The sequence below is a fragment of the Oncorhynchus keta genome, chromosome 12, assembly GCF_023373465.1.
Source record: "Oncorhynchus keta strain PuntledgeMale-10-30-2019 chromosome 12, Oket_V2, whole genome shotgun sequence".
Classification (NCBI taxonomy): domain Eukaryota; kingdom Metazoa; phylum Chordata; class Actinopteri; order Salmoniformes; family Salmonidae; genus Oncorhynchus; species Oncorhynchus keta.
In genome coordinates this window covers 14,097,735-14,111,203 of record NC_068432.1, presented here as the reverse complement: position 1 = coordinate 14,111,203, position 13,469 = coordinate 14,097,735, and positions in this window count along the sequence as shown.

The following is a 13,469-nucleotide window of genomic DNA, read 5'->3' as shown; positions in this document are numbered from 1 at the left end:
GTCTCAAGTCAGCTATGTTACATAACACATACATCCACACAAGCCAACAGCAGATAATATTCAATCACATATATGGTAACGGGCGATAGTGCTGTATGGACTGCAAACAGGTTCAATTTAACCTGTTTAGGAAAGATAGGATAGGTCCAAAAAAATAATGTTTTTCTTCTATAGGCTGTTTAACAAACGTTAACGAACTAACATTGGAATTGTTGTTGATTCCAGAGCAATACATAAGACTGTAAGAGACCGTCGAACCTGAAATGCAGAAGACACGTTTCAGTTGAATGCATTGTTGTTCAACTGACTAGGTATCCCCCTTTCCCTCTCCCTTATGTATAGCGCTAGCGCTTAGATTGACCATTGCGTTAGGTTTGTTAAAGTATAGCTCTAAGAAACAACATCAAACACGCTACCAGTAAATTCACTGGGTTTCTGCTGATAATGAGAGGCACAGCCTCTGGATTGGTGTAATAACCCTGTCACTCAGTCCTCCCCCTTGACCAACCCCAGTGGGAAACAGAGAGGACTGCTGCCATACTTAGCTAACCTTTCTGCCAATTAATTGGTCATCTGTTCCTAAATTGAGTTTTTCTAGCTTGACCTTTTCCCTACCCTTGTATAGTTAATTTCTGCCCAATATTCTTTAGTATTTATTGATCTGATATACAATCTTCTTTCAGGTTTCTATGGAAATGTATGTTTTAATGACATACTGTGTAACAGCCAGACATGTGGGAGCTATACCATACAGGGGGGAGGAGGTATTGACATTCTAATTATTGTTTATTTGGATCCCCATTAGCTTTTGCAGAAGCAGCAGACACTCTCCTTGGGGTCCAGTAACAAAACACAGATACACAAGGACATTCCCACAAATTTAAAATACACCGAAATACCAACAATTAAATAAAAAAAATAAAAAAAAATACAATTTAAAATAATGTGTATGTTAGTGTGTGTTTGTGTGTCCCTGCCATTCCATTCATTTTTTAAAGGTAATATTGTTGTTTCCTTGAGTAATTGTAGATGGAAGGGAGCTCCATGCGATACTGGCTGTGTACAAAACTGTGCATTGCCCAAAATTTGTCCAAAACGGGTTATGGGAAGGATCACCTGTTACTTTATCTGCCACCCTTCTCCACCACCACAAGTGTCAATAACTCATGTGCCTTGTCCACTTTGTCATCAGTTTGACGTTATTCTAGATAACAGAGAGATTGTTTAAAAGATCAATCAGAATATTTGAAGTACAAGTAAAGACAAATTGCCCATGCATCTCTGTTATTGCGAGAACAGATCAAAGTGCATCTTTGAAGTGACCATTCCAAGTGTGCACAACAGACTCAAATGTGTCAGGATGTCACTCTAAGGCAGAGATTATCAACTTGATTCAGCCGCGGGAAGATTTTATTCTTGAGCAAATGGTCAGGTCGGAACAAAATTACAAATAGTTTGTAGACTGCAAATTGATCGCAAGAAGCCCAAACAGATATAATATGACTAAAACATAATAATTGAATTATTCCATTCCATTACATGAATTATCGGACAAAGGCGTCTTCTGTACGTTTAAGAGCCTTGGCACTTGGTCTGAACATTAACACACATCGCTTACAAATAGTTTGTAGACTGCAAATTGATCGCAAGAAGCCCAAACAGATATAATATGACTAAAACATAATAATTGAATTATTCCATTCCATTACATGAATTATCAGACAAAGGCGTCTTCTGTACGTTTAAGAGCCTTGGCACTTGGTCTGAACATTAACACACATCGCTTGTATTACCGTTTTGGAAGCATAAGGACCTTATCTTCAACAATTTTTAAAAAGCAAAACAAATTGATACAAACCTTTATAGGGTTAGGGTTTGTGCTCCCACACGGCTATATCTCCATGTTACAACTCATTTTTTTTCTAGTTTTTTCCCCCCACCTTTATTTAACCAGGTAGGCTAGTTGAGAACAGGTTCTCATTTACAACTGCGACCTGGCCAAGATAAAGCATAGCAGTGTGAACAGACAACAACACAGTTAGACATGGAGTAAACAATAAACAAGTCAATAACACAGTAGAAAGAAATAAGGAGTCTATATACATTGTGTGCAAAAGGCATGAGGAGGTAGGTGGATAGTTACAATTTTGCAGATTAACACTGGAGTGATTGATACATTATCAGATGGTCATGTGCAGGTAGAGATACTGGTGTGCAAAAGAGCAGAAAAGTAAATATATATAAACAGTATGGGGATGAGGTAGGTAAATTGGGTGGGCTATTTACCGATGGACTATGTACAGCTGCAGCGATCGGTTAGCTGCTCAGATAGCAGATGTTTGAAGTTGGTGAGGGAGATAAGTCTCCAACTTCAGGGATTTTTGCAATTCGTTCCAGTCACAGGCAGCAGAGAACTGGAAGGAAAGGTGGCCAAATGAGGTGTTGGCTTTAGGGATGATCAGTGAGATACACCTGCTGGAGCGCGTCCTACGGGTGGGTGTTTCCATCGTGACATTTATATTTACATTTAAGTCATTTAGCAGACGCTCTTATCCAGAGCGACTTACAAATTGGTGCATTCACCTTATGACATCCAGTGGAACAGCCACTTTACAATAGTGCATCTAAATCTTTTAAGGGGGGTGAGAAGGATTACTTTATCCTATCCTAGGTATTCCTTAAAGAGGTGGGGTTTCAGGTGTCTCCGGAAGGTGGTGATTGACTCCGCTGTCCTGGCGTCGTGAGGGAGTGTGTTCCACCATTGGGGAGCCAGAGCAGCGAACAGTTTTGACTGGGCTGAGCGGGAACTGTACTTCCTCAGTGGTAGGGAGGCGAGCAGGCCAGAGGTGGATGAACGCAGTGCCCTTGTTTGGGTGTAGGGCCTGATCAGAGCCTGGAGGTACTGAGGTGCCGTTCCCCTCACAGCTCCGTAGGCAAGCACCATGGTCTTGTAGCGGATGCGAGCTTCAACTGGAAGCCAGTGGAGAGAGCGGAGGAGCGGGGTGACGTGAGAGAACTTGGGAAGGTTGAACACCAGACGGGCTGCGGCGTTCTGGATGAGTTGTAGGGGTTTAATGGCACAGGCAGGGAGCCCAGCCAACAGCGAGTTGCAGTAAACCAGACGGGAGATGACAAATGCCTGGATTAGGACCTGCACCGCTTCCTGTGTGAGGCAGGGTCGTACTCTGCGGATGTTGTAGAGCATGAACCTACAGGAACGGGCCACCGCCTTGATGTTAGTTGAGAACGACAGGGTGTTGTCCAGGATCACGCCAAGGTTCTTAGCGCTCTGGGAGGAGGACACAATGGAGTTGTCAACCGTGATGGCGAGATCATGGAACGGGCAGTCCTTCCCCGGGAGGAAGAGCAGCTCCGTCTTGCTGAGGTTCAGCTTGAGGTGGTGATCCGTCATCCACACTGATATGTCTGCCAGACATGCAGAGATGCGATTCGCCACCTGGTCACCATAAGGGGGAAAGGAGAAGATTAATTGTGTGTCGTCTGCATAGCAATGATAGGAGAGACCATGTGAGGTTATGACAGAGCCAAGTGACTTGGTGTATAGCGAGAATAGGAGAGGGCCTAGAACAGAGCCCTGGGGGACACCAGTGGTGAGAGCGCGTGGTGAGGAGACAGATTCTCGCCACGCCACCTGGTAGGAGCGACCTGTCAGGTAGGACGCAATCCAAGCGTGGGCCGCGCCGGAGATGCCCAACTCGGAGAGGGTGGAGAGGAGGATCTGATGGTTCACAGTATCGAAGGCAGCCGATAGGTCTAGAAGGATGAGAGCAGAGGAGAGAGAGTTAGCTTTAGCAGTGCAGAGCGCCTCCGTGATACAGAGAAGAGCAGTCTCAGTTGAATGACTAGTCTTGAAACCTGACTGATTTGGATCAAGAAGGTCATTCTGAGAGAGATAGCGGGAGAGCTGGCCAAGGACGGCACGTTCAAGAGTTTTGGAGAGAAAAGAAAGAAGGGATACTGGTCTGTAGTTGTTGACATCGGAGGGATCGAGTGTAGGTTTTTTCAGAACTGAGATAAGGCGGAGCTTTACCTAGCATGGACTTGTAGATGACCTGGAGCCAGTGGGTCTGGCGACGAATATGTAGCGAGGGCCAGCCGACTAGAGCATACAGGTCGCAGTGGTGGGTGGTATAAGGTGCTTTTAGTAACAAAATGGATGGCACTGTGATAAACTGCATCCAGTTTGCTGAGAAGAGTATTGGAAGCTATTTTGTAGATGACATCGCCAAAGTCGAAGATCGGTAAGATAGTCAGTTTTACTAGGGTAAGTTTGGTGGCGTGAGTGAGGTCGGAACCATTCAGGGTGGTGATGATAGTCGGGCGGGTAGGTGCAGGCAGCGAACGGTTGAAAAGCATGCATTTAGTTTTACTAGCGTTTAAGAGCAGTTGGAGGGCACAGAAGGAGTGTTAACGGAAGATGGACGGAAGACAGAGGAACCACCTGTGCTAATTAGCTATATAGGCTGCACTGAACACCTGTGTGTAATGGAAGAAGGCCGGCAGAAACGTGTTGTTACTGAGAAGAATTGTTGGCAGCAACTGTGATAAAGCTGGTTAAAACAGTATACAGTAAAGTGTTATTTTTATTAATTTATCCGTTATTTTACCAGGTAAGTTGACTGAGAACACGTTCTCATTTGCAGAAACGACCTGGGGAATAGTTACAGGGGAGAGGAGGGGGATGAATGAGCCAATTGTAAACTGGGGATTATTAGGTGACCGTTATGGTTTGAGGGTCAGATTGGGAATTTAGCCAGGACACCGGGGTTAACACCCCTACTCTTACGATAAGTGCCATGGGATCTTTAATGACCTTAGAGAGTCAGGACACCCGTTTAACGTCCCATCCAAAAGACGGCACCCTACACAGGGCAATGTTCCCAATCACTGCCCTGGGGCATTGGGATATTTTTTTTTTAGACCAGAGGAAAGAGTGCCTCCTACTGGCCCTCCAACAACACTTCCAGCAGCATCTGGTCTCCCATCCAGGGACTGACCAGGACCAACCCTGCTTAGCTTCAGAAGCAAGCCAGCAGTGGTATGCAGGGTGGAATGCTGCTGGCAAAGTGTGCAATTTGTATTTGTGAAATTATTTTGATTTGAAAGTAAAGAACTTTACGTTTCAAGAACCGTATCGCAATTCAGAATCAATACATATTTAGATGGAGTAATTGGCTGTTTTGCTTTGGCTGAAAATAACATAAGCTCCTTGAGGAGTAACGGTAACGTTAAGCTCCTTAAGAGTACATCTTGGGCTAAATCAAATCACACCTTGCTTACATTTGCATACGATCCAATATCTCTATGCGTAAAAATACTTTGGAACAGATTTCCAAAATTAAAATAACTTGGACCTGATTAGCTGGTGTTTTGACAGTCAAGTACAGAAAAAAAATATTAAAATAATAATAATTTTTGCTCAAACTTGGGGGCCAAAGAAAATCACCCACGGGCCAAATTCGGCCACATGCCGCCAATTGGGGAAGCCTGCTCGAAGGATTGTGACACCCCCACCACTCTGTTGACTCTCCTAAATATGAGACTCATGCTAAAATGGATAGTAAAACCAGAAAGCCCACTTTTAGCCTATACCACATATGCAAATAGTTTGTCTTGTATCATAATGCTGAATTAGTACTGTTGGCTATCATGACATCATTATTGACCAGTGAAATCATAATGTGATATAGAACTGCCATTTAGTGGTAGCTATGGGTTGCTAGGCGTAAATAGCCAATACAAAACTTCCCCTTTATGAATTTCTGTTTCCAATCCCGATGTTTAAAATTTGTGGTAATTGATTGAGTTGTAGTTTTTGTTTTTTTGCTATCCCAACTACACTAGTTAGGGTTATAATAGTGGTGATTAGTGTCGAAATGAATGGCATCAATATATTAGATAAGAAATGTAACAACAATTGTGTCAGAGAAATTAACAGGAATTTTAACCCTGCTGCAATTTTTCAATCTTCATTTGATGTGAAATGGCAGAGTGTGTGGACTAATCCACATAAATATTTGAGAACTAATAAAGTTCTTGTTATCCTTGTAATAGTCGTATTTCTAAATATTAATGTAGAAATGAATGTAGATTTTGTGAATTGGAAAATGAGACTAGAGAATTTATTTTGTGATCGTTTGCTTAGCTAAATATTTTGGACAGGTATGAAAATATATATTAGTGATAAGATGGGTAAACCTATAAGCATTACTGCATTTAATATTATTTAGATATTTTACATGCACACACAGTAACTGACAATACATTGTGAATTTGTTCATTTTATTGGGTAAATGTTTCATCCATAAAATGAAATACATGGGTAAAAAAAGAAAGTTCAATATTTTTCTACTTGATTTACAATATTATATAACATCCTTAAAATATATAAATACCAAATTATCAGAAGTGTCTACAGTATTTGTGAATGTAAATTTGTGTCGCTCTGGATTTATTTATGATATTTTTGGAGATAGTTTGTCGTGTGATATTTGTATATTGTTTTGTATCATTTTTTTGTAATGCAGTGGCGATTTTCGCATGTAAATCTTGGTGGGGCAAACTAACATTTAAAAAAAAATGCATGCCACAAAGCCACTTCACAACATTAAACAATGCATGACTTGCACTATAACGGTGACAAACGGTGCCCATAAACTGTTAGGGCCATATAAAACTGTCCCAACAGCAGAGCTTTTTTTCAGCACCATGGAGTGAATCCTTACCACTAATACACCTGGCTATCAGCGGAGCCTTGTCTGGCAGCGAAACAGTTCATACTGCCTTTTAAAAAACAGAGCTGATATGGATGACTTGCTTAAACAAAATGTGGTTTCTACTGATAATTGAGATGTACAAACTGACATAAGAGGACGACAAGCGCATAAGAGGCAATCCGTAATTTTGATTAAGACATTAATGAGCGAGCGACGACGGACGTAGTCAATACAACTATTTGTTCAGCACTTTTGAAATGTACAGCGACAGAATTCAGAACATGGGCCGTTCTTACAGTGTATGTAACAGTATAATTTTAAACCGTCCCCTCGCCCATACCCGGGCGCGAACCAGGGACCTTCTGCACACATCGACAACAGTCACCCTCGAAGCATCGTTACCCATCGCTCCACAAAAGCCGCGGCCCTTGCAGAGCAAGGGGAACTACTACTTCAAGGTCTCAGAGCAAGTGACGTAACCGATTGAAACGCTATTTAGCGCGCACCGCTAACTAAGCTAGCCGTTTCACATCCGTTACATGTACTCTCTGTACAACAATTCAGAACCGTAGGATAAATAAAGGAGGCATATAAACAAACAATGAAAGCTCTTACAGTATTCCATGATTACATTTCTATAAAACCGGTTATAGGCTACATGTTCACCACCAATTTAAAACAGTAGGTGAAATTAAGAGGTGAAAATAAAACAAATGATTAGGGTGAGGCACATTGAACGTGCTTGGGATTTTACATGTCAAAAAAAGATACATGTAAGCTTTTAATTTGACATGTCAAATAACACAATTCTATTATAGAATGTTGTGTGCGCTGAATTTGCAAGTGCAAGCCAAGCACCACCACTACTATCAGTAGCACTGTCAAAGCTGTACAAATAAAGTTTGCAAACAAGCACACACCGGCCACGAACGATGTGTTTACAATACCACGATGGTGAAAATAGATCAAATTATAGGGTGAGGCACATGGCTACGAACAGCTTACTACACAACATACATTTAGTATTACTTTCTTAGCTACAGTATAAATATCTCCCTTGCATAATACATCATTTATGCAGCAGCATCCAATACATTTTTGGACCCACCTTGTGAATGAAGGTGGTCCTTTGTGGGCAAATTTTGTCATCAAAGTCTGGCATTCTCTGGATTTATGGTGGGGAACTCAGAAAAAAACACACAGCCATTCCATTGAATAGCAAGCTAGAGGATGCTTTGCAACGTTTGCAGTTAGCCACTGATTCCAAACCACCATTGTTGAATTTGCAATTTCCAACTTGTTGTGTAATCTTTATGTCCAATGGCAGATGACCACCGATATGTTTTATCTATAATGTCTCTTCATTATTTCTCTTCATATGACACAGATAAAAAATTATTTCCCTGTAGATTGTCGACTTCATTCATGATGATGACTGCTAGCTAGACTTTGAAGATGTTGACATAAACAGTCCAGTCAAAGCTGTACATATAACATGATTTGACGTAATTTTATCTGTGGCCAATGACCTTGAGCCTTCTTGGAAGGGCACTTGCAATATAACTCTAAGGGCTGAAATATTAGATGTCTAAACCTTACTTAGGACCTAAACTTGGCGATGACGTAGTGTCCCCATGAGTGACAGAACACTGAGCCAATCACACCACTCACAGAGACGCATACAAAGCTCATTAATAAGCTAAGGACCCTGGGACTAAACACCTCGTTCGGCAACTGGATCCTGGACTTACTGACGGGCCACTCCCAGGTGGTAAGGGTGGTAGTCCCTGTTCAAGGCCAGGCATGACTTCAACACAATCATTAAGTTTGCCGATGACAACAGTGGTAGGCCTGATCACCGACAATGACGAGACAGCATATAGGGAGGAGGAGGTCACAGACCTGGCCGCGTGGTGCTAGGACAACAACCTCTCCCTCAATGTGATCAAGACAAATGAGATGATTGTGGACAACAGGAAAAAGAGGACCGAGCACTTCCCCATTCTCATCGACAGAGCTATAGTGGAGCCGGTTGAGAGCTACAAGTTCCTTGGTGTCCACATCACCAACAAAGTAACATGGTCCAAGCACACCAAGACAGTCGAGAAGAGGGCACGACAAAACCTATTCCCCCCTCAGGAGACTAGAAAGATTTGGCATGGGTCCTCAGATCCTCAAAAGGTTCTACAGTTGCACCATTGAGACCATCCTGACTGTTTGCATTACTGCCTGGTATGGCAACTGTTCGGCCTCCAACCGCAAGGCACTACGGAGTGTAGTGGGATATGGCCCAGTACATCACTGGGGCAAAGCTTCCTGCCATCCAGGACCTCTATCACAGGCGGGGTCAGAGGAAGACCCTAAAAATTGTCAAAGACTCCAGCCACCCTAGTCATAGACCCCCCTTTTACACCGCTGCTACTCTCTGTTGTTATCACTTTAATATCTCTACCTACACATACATATTACCTCAATTACCCCAACTAACCGGTGCCCCACACATTGACTCTGTACCGGTAACCCCCTGTATATAGTCTCGCTATTGTTATTTTACTGCTGCTCTTTAATTATTTGCAACTTTTTTTCTTATTCTTATTCGTATTATATATTTTTTTATTAAACTGCATTGTTGGTTAGGGGCTCATAAGAAAGCATTTCACTGTAAGGTCTACTACACCTGTTTATATTATTATATTATTATTATATATTGTATTCGACGCATGTGACTAATACAATTTGATTTGATTTGATCATGGCACAATGTTCCTATTTTCTGCTGGCTCACCCCACCACCACAGAAAGCACTGAGTTAGGCTGAAACGCCTGCATTTTGGAGCTGCCTCACTAAAGAAAACCAAAAAAAGAGACCACCAAAAAGAGACTCCCTGCCCCGAATGACGGGTCGCCACTGATTGTCATACTTGAGTAAGAGTAAAGATACCTTAATAAAAAATGACTCAAGTAAAGGTGAAAGTCACCCAGCTAAAATATTATTAAGTATCGAAAGTAAAAGTATAAGCATAAATCATTTCAAGTTCCTTAAATTAAGCAAACTAGACAGCTCCGTTTTCTAGTTTTTAAAATGTACAGATAGCCAGGGGCAAACTACCACACTCAGACATAATTTGCAAATGAAGCAAGTGTGTTTCGTGAGTCTGCCAGATCAGAAGCAGTAGGGATGTCATCTTGATAAGTGCATAAATTGGACCATTTATCTGCCCTGATAAGCATTCAAAATGTATGGAGAAATGTTTCAGAAAATGTATGGAGTAAAAAGTACATTATTTTCTTGAGGAATGTAAAAGTAGTCAAAAATATAAATAGTAAAGCATAGATACCCCCCAAAACGACTGAAGTAGTAATTTAAAGTATTTTTTACTTAAGTACTTTACAGTTTGTCAGCTGAGCGAGTGGGTGGGAGATGCCTGTGTGCTTTGAGGTTTACCTGATATTTTCTTGAAGATCATTCCCAGTGTTGCCAACTAATTTTCAGGGTAAATAGCTAGAGGCAGGTAAAAAATATATATATATATATATTTTTTATTAACAACAAATCAATACATAAAGCACATGAGGGAACACAAGCATACATAGATTACAAACAATGGACAATCGAGCTAGGGCGTACAATGTCACATTACAATTACACAAGGACCTTAAGGGACATGCATATACTTACAATTCTAACAGCTTTTTTGTTAGTAGAGCATTTAACCGTCTTAAAATACAGTTCAATTTCTTTTTGTAGGGTACAAAAATGTGGTTTTCTGTTTGTAAATTTACATTTGTGTATATGAAATTTGGCCAAAAGAATAATGAAATTAATTACATAAAAATGATTCCGCTTATTTCTATTGTATGTAAAGAATCCAAACAGTACATCTCTCCACAATAGTGTAAAATCTTCATAAATGTGTTCAATTATAAACCTACTGATGTCTTGCCACAGTTTTCTTACATGCATACAATGCCAAAAAGAGATGCACAACTGTTTCTGGGTGGCCATTACAAAAGGAGCAATTTGAGTTGATGTTTTCCTTAAACTTCTTCATATAGTGGTTGGCAGGATAATATTTATGAATAATTTTAAAGGAAACTTCCTTAATTTTGTTAACAAGTAGGTATGTTTGTGGCAACATCCAAACTTTTTTCCAACATATATTATCAATAAATCCATTCCAATAAGGCATGACATAAGGTACATACATACAACATCCTGCTGAAACAAGGATCGTATCGCTCTGTTGTTGAATGGACCAAAAGAGAAACAAATCTTTCCCACTGATGAGTCAACAGGGTCAATAGAAGGTAGGCTCTGAGTGTCAGGTCTTGACATGTTCCTGAATAACATAGCAACACCTGAGGGAATGGCATCTAAAACAATTGCAAAATCTTTAGGTCTTACAGGGACCTTGTAAAGTGATAAGAATTCTTTATAACTGAGTAAAAGACCATCTGCATTTACCAGTTGGCTCACCAATAGGATATTATTTCTGAACCAATATTCTAAAAACAGAGAGGTATTTTTATACAATATATCCCGATTATTCCATATATAATATCTGTGTGGAGAAAATGTGTGTTTATAAATTAAGGACCATGACAAGAAAAACTGCCGATGAAAAGCAGAAAGTTTCACTGGAACTTTGTCAATGTTATAATTGCAAAACAACATGAAGTTAAGGCCACCAAAAGTAGAGAAGACATGATGAGGAATAAAATTCCAGATAGATAGATAGCTAGAGGCAGGTTGATTTGTTGCTAAATGACGTTGTGATGTCATTGCGTGATAACGTAAAACTGCGTCATTATGTATAATACACAATAACGTTACTCACATTGACTGGCCATCTCTGCAAAAAATATGATTTGACATTTGTTCAGGTACAGACTCCCACTCTTTTCTGTACACTTTTGATTGAGTCATATGTTGATTGATGTTGTACGTTTTGTTCAAGATCAAACATTCGTGACCAACTATATTCATTGGGTTTGGCTCGTCGAACCCGTACTACTGCTGCTGCAGTCAGCCAACAATGATTTGCAATTTGCTGAAATTGTTGCTGGCCTGCTGCTGCCTGTGCACGGGCTGAGTATGTGACAGAGAAAAACGTTTTTGTGTAATTTAGAGTGAAAATGCGTGCATTTTAACGTTTGAGTCACTTTTCAAAAGTCGCTAAAAGTTCCAAATACATTTTTAAAAGTAGCTAAATTTGTTGCTAGGTGCTGTTTGAAAAAAAAGTTGCTATGAAAAGTTGCTAAATCTAGCAACAAAATTGGCATCACTGATCACTCCGCGACCCACAAGCTGCAGGATGATGTTGCGCGGTGAGCCAATTGCCGCGTTCATGACAACTGGGAACTCGGAAAAATACGAGGTCTAATCATGACTTCAGGGATCGGAAAGTCGGAGCTATAGAAAGAGTCCGAGTCGGAAGAGAGTTCAAATATATTTTACGCAGTCGGAACACGTTTTCTTTTAGAGTTCCCAGGTATTTTGAACATACTGAATCCGTAAGTGGGAGATTTCCGAGTTCCCAGTTATTTTGAACGCGGCAACTGACGTGTCATTCCCACCTGCCATCACGCACCGCAGTCACCGAATGGGCTGAAGCTAGCAACAAGTTATGTTGTTGAGCTCAATTGTCGTGCCCAGTTGTCATGAAACGCAAAAACAGCGATGGGTTGCTCTGTCTTGGCTTAATAAACACTTAGAGCAATAACGAGGAACGCCCACAATGTGTTTTGTGTGGGTTAGTGCTTAATGAGTCTCTCACGGAACAAATTAGAACGACACGTCCTGACAAAACATACACAGCATGACGGGAAACCCAGTCAGTTATTTCAGAACAGTGTTAGAATGCTTCAGGAAACAGTGCTTCGACAGTGGAAGAGTGAGTCTGCTAGCAAGACATTGTTGTCATTTTATAACAGGTGATGATAAGCATAAATAAGGGAGTAACGTTACTTTCTCTCGTAGTAGTCTGTGTGTTTCTCTTTCAAACAATCCCCATGTACACAGCTAATAGCTAGCTAGCTAACGTTAGCCAAAGCAAGCTAGCTAGCTACTGATAGTGCAACAGGCATAAGTAACAGTACATATGAAGTTGAAACATGATCAGGCCTACTGTACATCTTACTGTAGAAATTAGGTTGGAACTGTTGCTGTTAAAATACAAGTAATGCTTTTTATTCTGAACTGGAATAAACCGAAGCAAGATGCTTTTTGAGGCAAACACAAAGTTATGGGTTTCTTATCTACAGCAGGAAGCAGTCTCCTGCCTGCCTGAGAAAGCACTAGATGTCCTGATCCAGTTTGTCACAACATACACTACCAGTCAAACGTTTTAGAACACCTACTTATTCAAGGGTTTTTCTTTATTTGTACTATGTTCTATGTTGTAGAATAATAGTGGAGACATATGGAATCATGTAGTAACCAAAAAAGTGTTAAACAAATCAAAATATAGTTTATATTTGAGATTCTTCAAATAGCCACCCTTTGCCTTGATGACAGCTTTGCACACTCTTGGCATTCTCTCAACCAGCTTCCAACCGCTGTGTCTTTGTGAGACGTGGTGTAGGTGAACGGATGATTGCCGCATGTGTATTACCTACCGTAAAGCATGGAGGAGGAGGTGTGATGGTGTGGGGGTGCTTTGCTGGTGACAATGTCTGATTTATTTAGAATTCAAGGCACACTTAACCAGCATGGCTACCACAACATTCTGC